This window comes from Bactrocera dorsalis, chromosome 1, assembly GCF_023373825.1.
Source record: "Bactrocera dorsalis isolate Fly_Bdor chromosome 1, ASM2337382v1, whole genome shotgun sequence".
Taxonomy (NCBI): Eukaryota; Metazoa; Arthropoda; class Insecta; order Diptera; family Tephritidae; genus Bactrocera; species Bactrocera dorsalis.
Genome location: NC_064303.1, coordinates 8,267,231 through 8,279,525, shown reverse-complemented (window position 1 = coordinate 8,279,525; position 12,295 = coordinate 8,267,231).

Below are 12,295 nucleotides of genomic sequence, written 5' to 3'. Positions count from 1 at the left end.
TTACCCTTTCCACATCCCTCTGATATCATTTGGAGCAGTGTGATCCCTGACCGATTACTACGCGAAGTGGTGTGAGCTCAAGCATGACTTAAAGTGCTGACGTCGATCATGTGTACGAAGCTTTTGAGGCCCAATCCACCGCCTCATACGTGATTATTGATCCCACGGTTAGTGCTTTACTTGTTTTGACCATGATCAGATCGACATGTTGCTTATATAGAAAAATGAATTCCAGCATGAGACTAAGATATTTGACCATTGGTCAGCTCTACCTCTCTGTCACCGAAGGCTAGGTTCCTGAGGCCGGGCAGTGACCTTCGTCTCGTAAACGGGACGATGGTCCTCTTAGAGGGATTGATGTTTAGCTCAACCTCTATACACTATCCTTTAGCCAGGTTTAAACCCCTTTGTATTAAGTCAAAGAGAGTGATCTGCCTGCTCTGTAAGCATGTTGGTTCACATGCACGGATGTAATTTTCAGCGCCTTCGACCTTAATTAATGATGCTCGGTATTTTCCATACTTTTTAGCAAAGAGGAAGTTTGACTAAATTACCCTTCCTTCCTAACTTGGGTATAAAGATCACATTCGCGATCCTTCATTTTTCGGGAATATACACCAGTAAGAGGCTATCCCTCATCAGCCGAACAAATTATGGCAGTAGAACTTACTCTTCCTGTTGTAAGAGTGCTGGAAAGATACCATCCAATCCCGGAAACTTGAATATCATGAACGAAACCACAGCCCGCTTGATTGAATCCGCAGTAAACTGTTGACTTGGGACTACCCAATCTATTCGGGATGCCTTTTGTTCGACTGCAGATAGATCTTCCCGAATTCTTTACGGGAAATGCGCCCGCAGAAGTACCGTAGCTCTTTCTTCCGCGCTGGTCGTATAAGACCCGTCGCATCTTTTGATTGCCAATACTGTACGATTAGTAGCTATTTGTCATGTAAAATGGAAACTTTGGTGTATATAGTTGCCTAATGGCTAATATTAATGGTCAATAGATGAGTCAAAATGGAACGGCTGTTGTGAGCTTTACAGGTTTTAGATATTTACGGAAATTTTTTAGAAAATTTAAGTCCAATTCCAGAATTCACTTTTCACAATGCGCTCTGAGCAAATCACGTAAGAGAGCTCAAGGTCAAAGCCAACATAACCAAGTTTTAAGCTCAAACTAATAGCCGTTTATAAAAAATCTGAATTGCGCAACGATTTAGTTGCCTTATCGTAGTAAGGATTATTAATAGTAGAAATTTTGTCTGTTTGAGAGCCATGTTATCTTTCAAATGATATCACAAAGTCAATTGCGGAAAATTTCACCCCTTCACAGCCACATATGTCAGTATAATTAAGAAAAGTTGTTTCCCTCAAATAAGTTCCACATACAAATTGTTTCCCGCTCATACTCGTCGACGCTTTGGAAACTTTGTTCAACCATATTTCGAACCCCATATTGCCAGAGGGTCCACAAATACACACAAACTTACACGAGCTCTCGACTGCCTGTTTTTGAATCCCTTCAGCTCAAATATGCTTTCCTCACTATCTCTAACAATGGCCATTAAAAAAAAAACGTATATTAGCAAGCAAATTAATATGTGCTCATACACATGATTTCCCCCATTTTGCTGTGCTTGAAGATGCTCTTCATATAACTGTACTTTTTTCCACCAGCGGCATGCAGATTGTATTGCAGCGCATGAGACTACTTTTGCTTTTGTAGTAAAGTTTTTGATATTGGCAGAATATTAACCAGCCACCAGTACCAGTTTATATTATATATACAAATACCCCTTCCCCTACCAAGTATATTATGAGCATTCTTCCTCCTCTTAAACACGAAACATGAACTTCGAAGTATGAAAATAAATTTTAGTTATAGCATCGATTAAGTAAGTTTGTATGCGTCTCTAAGGGCACGAATATCAAAAACAACATATGCAGACACAACAACAACAAATCCACCAACACGCTTACTATACTCGTATAGTGTATGCTCGCAAATGATGGCTGCTTAGCAGCTTCTAGCTGCTACAGACCCCTTACATACATAAATGTTATGGCGTCGGTTCTCTCTGTGGGATTAAAAGGAAAAGAAGAAGATAAATGTTTTTGTTGTTGCCGTATGTGGTTGTGGTATAAAATAAAAATAAATTACCATTTAATTTGGTAGCATTGCCCTCGCTTGCCATGAAGTTAGCTAATTCCCATGAATTTGTAGTAGCTTTTGGCAAAATAATCGCGGAGAGACGTCAGACGCTGAACGACGCAAACTATTTCCATTTTTATGGGCTTAAAATTAAATTTCATACCCTTTTTATCCGAGGAATGTAGGTCTTTTAGTCCTTTAAGCTGTCTAAAGATTACTTATATATTTTTGTGAGCAGTTGTTTTGACCCAGAAATATACGCAGCAGCTTAATAATGTGGGGCGATGGTTGTTTGTTGCTTAAAAAAGCACACAAAGCTCCATAATCACCAATTAATTCCATCCAGAGAAATTTCTCCGTTACAATACTCGTAGTACATAAGCTGAAGAGTTATTTGAGCCTAAGAAGCACACAGACATTAATTAGATGCTTTATTGGGAACTACATAGTACGAGTATATCGACGACGTTGCTTGGTCGTGTTTTCAAAGATCAATATAAAGATGATTAAGGAATTATATCCACTTGTGAGTCAAAAATCTGTATGGTAGATAATGTTCTTGGATCACCGGCGATTCATTTTAAAAAATTTTGTATTACCGTGGTCCCGTAGATGATCTCCTGGACTCATAAACAATCTGTAATGGATTTCCGTGATCCAATAGCTGATCTCCTTGAGAACCTTTGAAAAATGTGTCTGGTGGTTCGAACGTTTTTCCTGCTAGAAATGAACTCAAATCCAAAAACAAAAATTGTTTGGCTACTTTTTTTATATATTCTTAATAAAGGGCTTAGTAAAACATCAGTCTTAATGGTTAAAATGCGTTCTCTCAACGGATTTACTGGCTCCATAGCCTGACTCCTTCTTGTCATTGCGGGGACGACGTTCTCTGTTGTCTCTGATATTTGGTAATGAAAGCGATACAGACCCGTGGAGCAGTACCCTAATACCTGCAGATGATACCGGAGCCTGAGGTGACCTATATGAAATCACACAAGTCGTCTAAGTTTGTTTCCGGCAAATCCGCCTGTTGAAGATCAGACTCTTGATTACAGTGACGTTTCTGACTGGTCCTTTTCTCTTTCCATAGCACTTCTCGTAAAGTGGAAAGTGTTTTATATCGAACTCTTCTCGAATCAGCCTCGCCTGTCGGAGCTCAGGCACTTGATTCCAGCAACTTTTCTTAATAGTCCTTTCCTCTATCCATAGAACCCTCGTAAAGTGAAGATGACGTCTCTAGAAAAGAGACTCTCTCCAATGACACTCTAGTTTTGAGCGCTTAGAGATTGTCTCCACAACGCTGTGGAGCGAACTGAGGTTCAGAATCAGCTCTAGTGTGGCGGTTAGGCACGTGCACATGGCACCGGTGATATAAATGCATGCCAGATTCTGCAGTTTCGTCAGCTGTTTCTCTCCATAAGTCACCATTGGTATGACTATCCTGGTGTTTATCAGACCATTGATCTGACTATCAAGCGGGGTATGCCTGGTTCGTAAACCCAGATTCTATCTACTAGGCGGTTGCACACCATGAAAGCTTTCATGGCTTTCGAAATCGTGGCATTTTATTTCATCAAAGGTGACAGCATTGCTCCCTGACGGTATCTCTTTGTTGTTCCGACCTGAAAGTTACGTGAGCTTATATTCAGCGATCCTCGTTCTGAAAACTGCGTCCACCCACCCTAAATGCTTCTTCTATGTCAAAATAGATATGGTATCACTCCTCTTTTACAAAAGAAAGAATCCTCAATGTCGGTAACCAGATTATATAGAGCAGTGTCCGTGGATGTATCAGCTCTTTACGGGTGCCGGTTGGATTTTTTTTTAAACGCATTTGTTCTGATGAAGATACCAACTAGCTTCTCTATGCCGTTGAGTAGAAAGAAAGTAAAACTAATCGGCCTGTAGGTTTTGTCAAGAGAATAGTCTCACCTCCCTACTTTCGGTATGAAAATAACTAAAACATTTCTCCACTTCTGTGAACTATATTCCAACGTAAGGCCCTCCATCAATTTTATAAAGTGCATTCGAATCTACTACCCCTTCTGGAGTAAGGCTGAAAAGCTCCATTGGCACCTGGTGCTTTAAGCTTGGTGAACATGCTAATAGTCCATCTTACCAAGTTGTTAGTGAAGTTACTCCTAGCCAGTTTCCAGTCCGCTGGACCGGGTCTATAATCGGTGGTAATGATTGCTTGTTCCTCAGGGACAGAGATAGGGTAGTGCTTTAATAGAGCTTTCGCGCTGTTTTTACAAAAACGCTCGTATTTCCTCTAATGTACTATGCATTAGTTGGATCAACTCCAAATTTTCGAATAATAGTTCCAAATATATAAACGTTCGATAAAATAATCGATTTTTTGAACTTCACAAGTCGATTAAATCCTTTAAGGTAGTCGAGACGTTAAAATGGCTATTGTAAAGCTTAGGTAAAGTTCTCAGTTTTATCGTTAGCTGAGCAAAATCGTCATTAATGAAGAGCTTAGTCATCTGAGACTGTTTACATGTTCTAGACCTAATCATGACAATATTTTTACCTACATGTGACACTTGATAAGTAACACCCTACTAACTTTGACACTTCTATCATTCTTAATTTTCTTCTTTCCTTATTTTTTTCGCATGACATTAACACTCACTTTACAAGTTGTCGAAGAAACTGTAGTACACAGCTCTCTTTTCAATATTGTACACAAAAAGTTATATCGCACTTTGCAAGTCACGTTCTACTCACTCTCTTTTTCATTTATTTGCCGAATGCACACGCTGACATCACTTAATTACCGCCTGTGTACATGGCGAATGTAATTCGGTAGTTTTGATTTTCGCACGTGTTTCGATTACAACAAATTACCTGTATTGTATAAATACTTGTACTTTGATAGTTCAGGAATTACTACGCTGTCAAGGGAACAGTAGTGACAGTATCTTGGAACTGGTACTAACGATTCGCAAGCTCAATGACGGTAAAGTGTAACCAGATGACAACTGACAGATTTAAGTCAAATATACTAGTTCAAACAAGTTCACAAAGGCTTCAGGAAATTTAGTGGAAAGGGTCATAGAACTGGATTGGAACTATAATCTGTAAGAAAATCATGGCATATTACTTAGTATGTATCTTTCTTCTAGATTTTCCGAGCAAAAAAAAGATTTCACTTCAATGCAAAAAACCTGGATGAGAAAATTTGTTTCTAACATCAAATATACATCAGCCTAGACCTTTTCGAACTAGTCCATTTTTACTCCGGAATGTCCAATTGTAAACCTGTATTCACTCTGACTGGCTTCATATTTCACTATATGGTACATTTGAAGAAGCTTACAACTATTATTGCCAAAGTCGCAAGTTGATCATTTAATAAATATACTCATATACTCATATATACATACAAATATATATATATACATACTCGTATATGATTTTTTTATAATAGGATTTTCATGCATTAGTATTTGACAGATCACGTGGGATTTCAGACATGGTGTCAAAGAGAAAGATGCTCAGTATGCTTTGACATTTCATCATGAATAGACTTACTAACGAGCAACGCTTGCAAATCATTGAATTTTATTACCAAAATCAGTGTTCGGTTCGAAATGTGTTTCGCGCGCGTGTTTTTTTCAGCGATGAGGCTCATTTCTGGTTGAATGGCTACGTAAATAAGCAAATTGCCGCATTTGGGGTGAAGAGCAACCAGAAGCCGTTCAAGAACTGCCCATGCATCCCGAAAAATGCACTGTTTGGTGTGGTTTGTACGCTGGTGGAATCATTGGACCGTATTTTTTCAAAGATGCTGTTGGACGCAACGTTACGGTGAATGGCGATCGCTATCGTTCGATGCTAACAAACTTTTTGTTGCCAAAAATGGAAGAACTGAACTTGGTTGACATGTGGTTTCAACAAGATGGCGCTACATGCCACACAGCTCGCGATTCTATGGCCATTTTGAGGGAAAACTTCGGACAACAATTCATCTCAAGAAATGGACCCGTAAGTTGGCCACCAAGATCATGCGATTTAACGCCTTTAGACTATTTTTTGTGGGGCTACGTCAAGTCTAAAGTCTACAGAAATAAGCCAGCAACTATTCCAGCTTTGGAAGACAACATTTCCGAAGAAATTCGGGCTATTCCGGCCGAAATGCTCGAAAAAGTTGCCCAAAATTGGACTTTCCGAATGGACCACCTAAGACGCAGCCGCGGTCAACATTTAAATGAAATTATCTTCAAAAAGTAAATGTCATGAACCAATCTAACGTTTCAAATAAAGAACCGATGAGATTTTGCAAATTTTATGCGTTTTTTTTTAAAAAAAAGTTATCAAGCTCTTAAAAATCACCCTTTATATGCACATATTTATAATATATATACATACATATAATTACGTATACTTATATCTACTCATTTTATGGAAATATAATTTTATGGTAATAGTTTGTGATGCGAATCGACTCTTTGGGAAAGAAAGGAGCAAGGAAAGCAATAAAAACTCGTTACTAACTTAATGTTCTAACTAACTACATTTATGGGTGTGCTGATGTCACCCTCACCACTGCATTGTATGCAATAAAAAGCTGAATCAGCACTGCTTGAAGAAATTCCACTTAAATATAATATTATACAAATACGATATTTAGTATTCCAGGTAGCGCTAATATTACAGGGAAAGTCCGCTTGTTGTATTTTTAGAACGCGTTCGTAATAAAAATCTCTTTGACGAATATCAAAGGCCTTACAACGGCAATGATAAAGCTCTCAGCGTATTACAATCATGAAAAAGCTTCTTGTTTGACATAACAGCAGTTCAGTGGTGTCTTAAATGAGCTCTCGGCGTTTTACTACTTGTGTGCTCGGGGTGTTTGGGTTTCTCTTTCAATAGTAAAGATTTTCAGCTCAAAATAAAATGTAGAAACCCACGCTAACAAATGTACATATCGTCACCTGAAATGCAAAATAACGTATCATCAAAAAATCCGAAATTGAGTGTCTTTTTGATTACACTTCACTACTTCAAATTACACACATAATATTACATATGTTCAACATTTTCAGGTTCTGCGGTCAGATATAAACCAGTTTTAACCAATATTAAAATTTTGTTTCACTCATGTTCCATTTTATTTCGTGTTTCATTCATGCCACTTTAAATTTCCGAAAATGTTGTTACGTTATTTTGCATTTCAGGTGACGATATATACTATACTATACGAAAGTTGATATTTTTGCAAAAATTCGACCGAAGGTGGCTTTAGTTTTACAAATATTTTTTAGATATAGTTTTGAACGCGGACCTTTTGAGCCAGTTTTACTTTCACTACACTATATTAAACATGGATTCCAATCAGAAGCACCATTTTTTTCCAAGTGCAGCACTGTTTATCAACAAATAGTTTGGATATCAGTCCAATCTATCCAGAAACACAATGTTTTCAACGTTGTTCCCTCTCCAAACGCAGTTCTCTTTCTCTAGACTTACAAGTAGTTTGAAGCCAAGTACAATCGAGCAAAGTACGCGCTAAAGTTTAGGGCAGCTGAGCATATGAAGAGGTCTGATCGAGAATACGCAAAAATTCCCTCCTCCTTCACCGCATTCATGAAAATTTGGATTACTGCGTCGCAGAGGCTATTCGTGGCGGCTTTTTCTCAGCCCATATTCGACGATAGATACAGGTATCTGGATATGGAAAGGAGTCGCTGGAGAAGCGGTGAGTTTTTTCACGGATGGGTCGAAACTAAGAGGGAAAGTTTTATGGGGAGTTTTCTGTAAGGAGCTCTACGTAAAGTCTTTAGCCTGTTGAACTACTGTAATGTATTTCAGGCAGAAGTGGCTGTTATAAGGGTGGCGGTAGGCGGTAGATGTACTGTTAGTAAGTACAGACACTTTTATGGAGGGAGCGTTCACTCCGACAGCAGAGAGACATTATTAAGGAGGTGAGCTTTCACTTCGACAACAGAGGCAATATTAGCGCGAAGTACGTTAACTGTGCGCCCTAGGCTAGTCAAGGAGTGTCTGTCCCGTTAGATATAGCATCAAGGTATTTCATCATCCGACTCTTTTGGTAGTGGAATCGCTGGCCATTGTAAAGCCGATGAGCTAGTCATAAAGGCACCCTTGCCCCGCTCACATCGGAACAGGACCAATGGGTCTCGCTTATTCTTAGCAGCCGCTGGTCGACGATCAACTCCTGAGCAATATGCTGTTGGCCTAGAATAGATTGCAGGAGATCTGCTGAACTACCGAGGTTGAAACAACTCGACAATCCCACCTTCGGCGAACTAGGAGACTTAGCCAAAACTGACATTAGTCATGTCAACAAATTTGTAATTGGCTAAAAGGACTTTGTTCACTTGTAAGGGTTTTATGATCTATTATGAGTATAGGAGTTTCAGGTAACAAAACGGACCGCATTCTAAGTTATAGAAGTGAGATCCCTGTTAGGATCGACCTCTTAACCTAACATAATCTAACACTCGAAGCACAAACCCAATTTTTGGGCATGATCTAGCTACAGTTAATTATTATTTGGATTACAACAACCATTATTAGAATACCAAACATTTAAAGTAAATAGGTTTTGGAGTCATTAGGAATTCTTTATATAAATATGTCATTGTAACCCTAATTTTCAGCATTTTAATGTGATGAGTGGATATATTAACTATGCCAGTTGGTTGTTCGATCCATTCCTTTCAAGTGAACTGTAGACAGCCATAGAAAATCGTTAAAAAAAAGGCATGGAAATTGTTAAATTAAATTCTCAGACTGATGGCATCTCTAACAAAAATGACACCGTCTTAACTACATAAAAATGATAATATGACCTTGCGTATCATTCAATGTTTGTTTCGAAGTTTGTTTAATGTTCTTTTGTTTCAATTGATGCTCTGCAAATATTGTCTGTGTCCCTTTTTGACTACTTGCTGAATCAGTAATAAGAATAGTAAGCAAAAGATGTTATTTTAGCTAAAAATAGAAAACCAATTTATATGAGTATTAACATAAGTAGAGACAAAAACGGTTAGCCGTTTATAAGAGAGTAAAAGTATTTTTTTAATGAGAAAATAAAAATATGTAAAACATATTAATAGTAAATTGGAGATAAAGCGGTTTTATTGTGAATAGTGAGAAGAGTTATGATTTTATATCCACTTTTCGTGATTTTTGTTTAAAGAAGTATTTAGTGTAATAAATAAAAATAATTTCTAACAAAAGCGTTGCTTAAAAAAGCCGTTTTTTGTATAAAAAATAATACTTCAGAGTGGTTTGGAAAGTCGAAATAATTATCAGAAATATTTAAAATTAAATCGATGATCTGACGCATACATACTACTGTGATCAAAAATAAGGTGGAGCCGTCAAATAAATTCAGGTAGTTTTTTTTCTAGGTTAGTAGAATTGCCTATAACATTTGCCAAATATTAAACGTGTTTTTAAAGGGGTTTTTCAGTAGGGCACTACAAAAGTAGACCGATAGGGATAGCAAACAGCACCATATTTCACTCGCTCTTTTGACATTTCTCTTCAGTAAAGTTTGCTATTTCAAGATGTATGCCATGAAGAGATATACAATCCACAACGAGTCGAAATTATTAAAATTGACTACCGAAATTCAAAGTCAGTGGTTTCAACTTTAAGACAAATGAACAATCAAAAGCGATTTTATTTTTAGAATGGTAGATTTTGTTGAGAAATGAACTTCTATTAAACTTAATGCCTTTGTTCGATGTGGCATAAAGAAACGTTTAAAAGTGGTACAACGAGTTTAAAGAGGAGCGAGAACGCATTAAAGCAAATCGTGCTCTGGTGAACCATAAACTTCTATCGACAACAGCCACGTTCAAAAAATCAAATATGTGGTGTTTGAAAATCGTCGATTGCCATTTAGAAACTTTGCGGATAGCGTTCGAATATCATTTGGCTCGGCTCAAACCATTTTGAAGAATGTTTTCTGAATGGTTCTATCATTATGATAGTGCATACTGTATTGGTTTCTTCACGACTTTTTGATAAAAATTTGACTAATATCGTTTCACTATAACTCTAATCGCTTCACTTGGCTTTAACTGAATCGAAGAATGTCTTGAAGACTATACCGGAAAAAAATTATTTCCACTGTTTCGAAGATTGGAAAAAGCTTTGGAAAAAGTGCGTTTTTTATAGACGGAGACGGAGGGAATGAAATTGATTTAGCAGAATAAATAAAGAGTTCATATTTTATAAACAAATTCACCGATTCGATTTTTATTCTCTGAACAGGATATATTAAGGCTCTTTTTACGAATAGCATTAAACACAAAAACACTCAAGTAGTATTTCTTGTTGACAGTTTGGCCGGTTGGAAGGAATACGGAGTGCACTACATCTCGATAATCGAAGAAAACTGTCAACATAACCTTGATTTTTGACCTGCTTGCTGTGACATGATTTTAACGGCTTCGGCTCACCTTTGCTACGAAATTCGGCCGATTGATCATCTGTTTCCGGGTCGTAAGCATAGATCCAAGACTCATCGCCAGTAATAATATGTTTCATGACAACCTGGTTGTCGGAAAGCATTGTTCCACCGAAGTTAACGCGTCGCTGTTTTTTGAAAAAATTGAGTGATTTTGAAACCAACCGACTGTCATCTTTCTTAGGCCCAAATGATCTTTCAAAATGGTTTTCAATGATCCTTACGATATTCCAACGATGCCAGTAAGATCTCTGACTATTAATCGTCGATTCTCAAGCACCAATTCCTTTATTTTGTTGATGTGTTGATCATCAGTTAATGTTGATTGCCGTCCTGGACGTGGTTCGCCATCAACGCGTTTTCGACCCGCTTAGAATATTTTCAACCAATCAAAAACACTTGTTCGCGGCAAACAATTATCACCAAAGACTTTTACAACATTCTGAATTTTCGGCATGTATTTCAGAAAGGCAAATGTATATAAAATGTCTTCTTCTTTACTGGCGTAGACACTCCTTACGCGGTAATAACTAAGTTAACAACAGCCCGTCAGTCGTTTTTTCGTCATATGGTGCCTCTCGGAGATTCCAAGCGAAGTCAGGTTCTTATCCACCTGGTCTTTCCAGCGGAGTGGAGGTCTTCCTTTTTCTTTAATGATTACTTTGATACGGAATTTAGTACAGATGTCCGCCACAGTCATATCAAACCAGAAAAAAAAATATTTCGACAAATGGGTTTAGGTGTGAAATTTAAATTAAAAAGTCTTACTATTTTTTGCCCACAGTAGTATGTTCAAAGTTGATTTAATTTCTTAAGTGCTTATTAGTAATAATTGCGAATTCAATAAAGTGTGGTTAAAATTTGGAATTATAATGATATTTAAGAGAAAAATTCAGCTTGAAGTACTTTTTGAAATATACATTGTCTCTCTGAACAGGAAAAAATGATCACTTTAATAACAACCTTTAACATTAGTATATATGTATGTAGGTATTTAATTTTTGATTTTTTTGTTTTATCTCTGGCAATGTTTACTTGGCAAACATATAATTTCCTAGGCGCAAATAAAAATATATGCACCTTTTATTTTACATGAAGCAATAAAACGTGACGTGACTGTTAAACGAGAGCGCCTAGTGCGGTTGGAGATAAAGCTAATATGTATAGACGCGCTTGAGAGCGGAAATTCCTCTACTCGTAGTGTGAGAAAACGTGCGACGGTATTTAAATATACACGCTAATTTTAATGCTCATTTTACCAATTAAAAAGCGTTGATTAATTTAAAGCAATAAAAGTGGCTGTGCCGTGATTTTATGTATGAGATTTCGTAACATTTTTCATTAAAACGTATTTTAATTCCGATGGTGCTTTTAAATAAAATGCGTTTTAATGAAAATTGTTACAAAATTTCATGAATAAAATCACAGCACATCCACTTAATTGCTTTAAATTAATCAAGCGTCTTAAAAATTAACTTGAATTATGTTATTACCAGTTATTTCTACTACTGCTCTGCTCTCTCCATAAAATAAAGTGAAAATATTCAATTTTATTCAGAGTCTACTTACTTTTAGCCCACCCTAGTATGCATAAATCCATATTTTTATCACAGATTTCATATATTTTGCTGGCAACTACTTCAACTCATGTAAGCAGCTTTTTGTGGTTGCATTAAGCGCCTTAA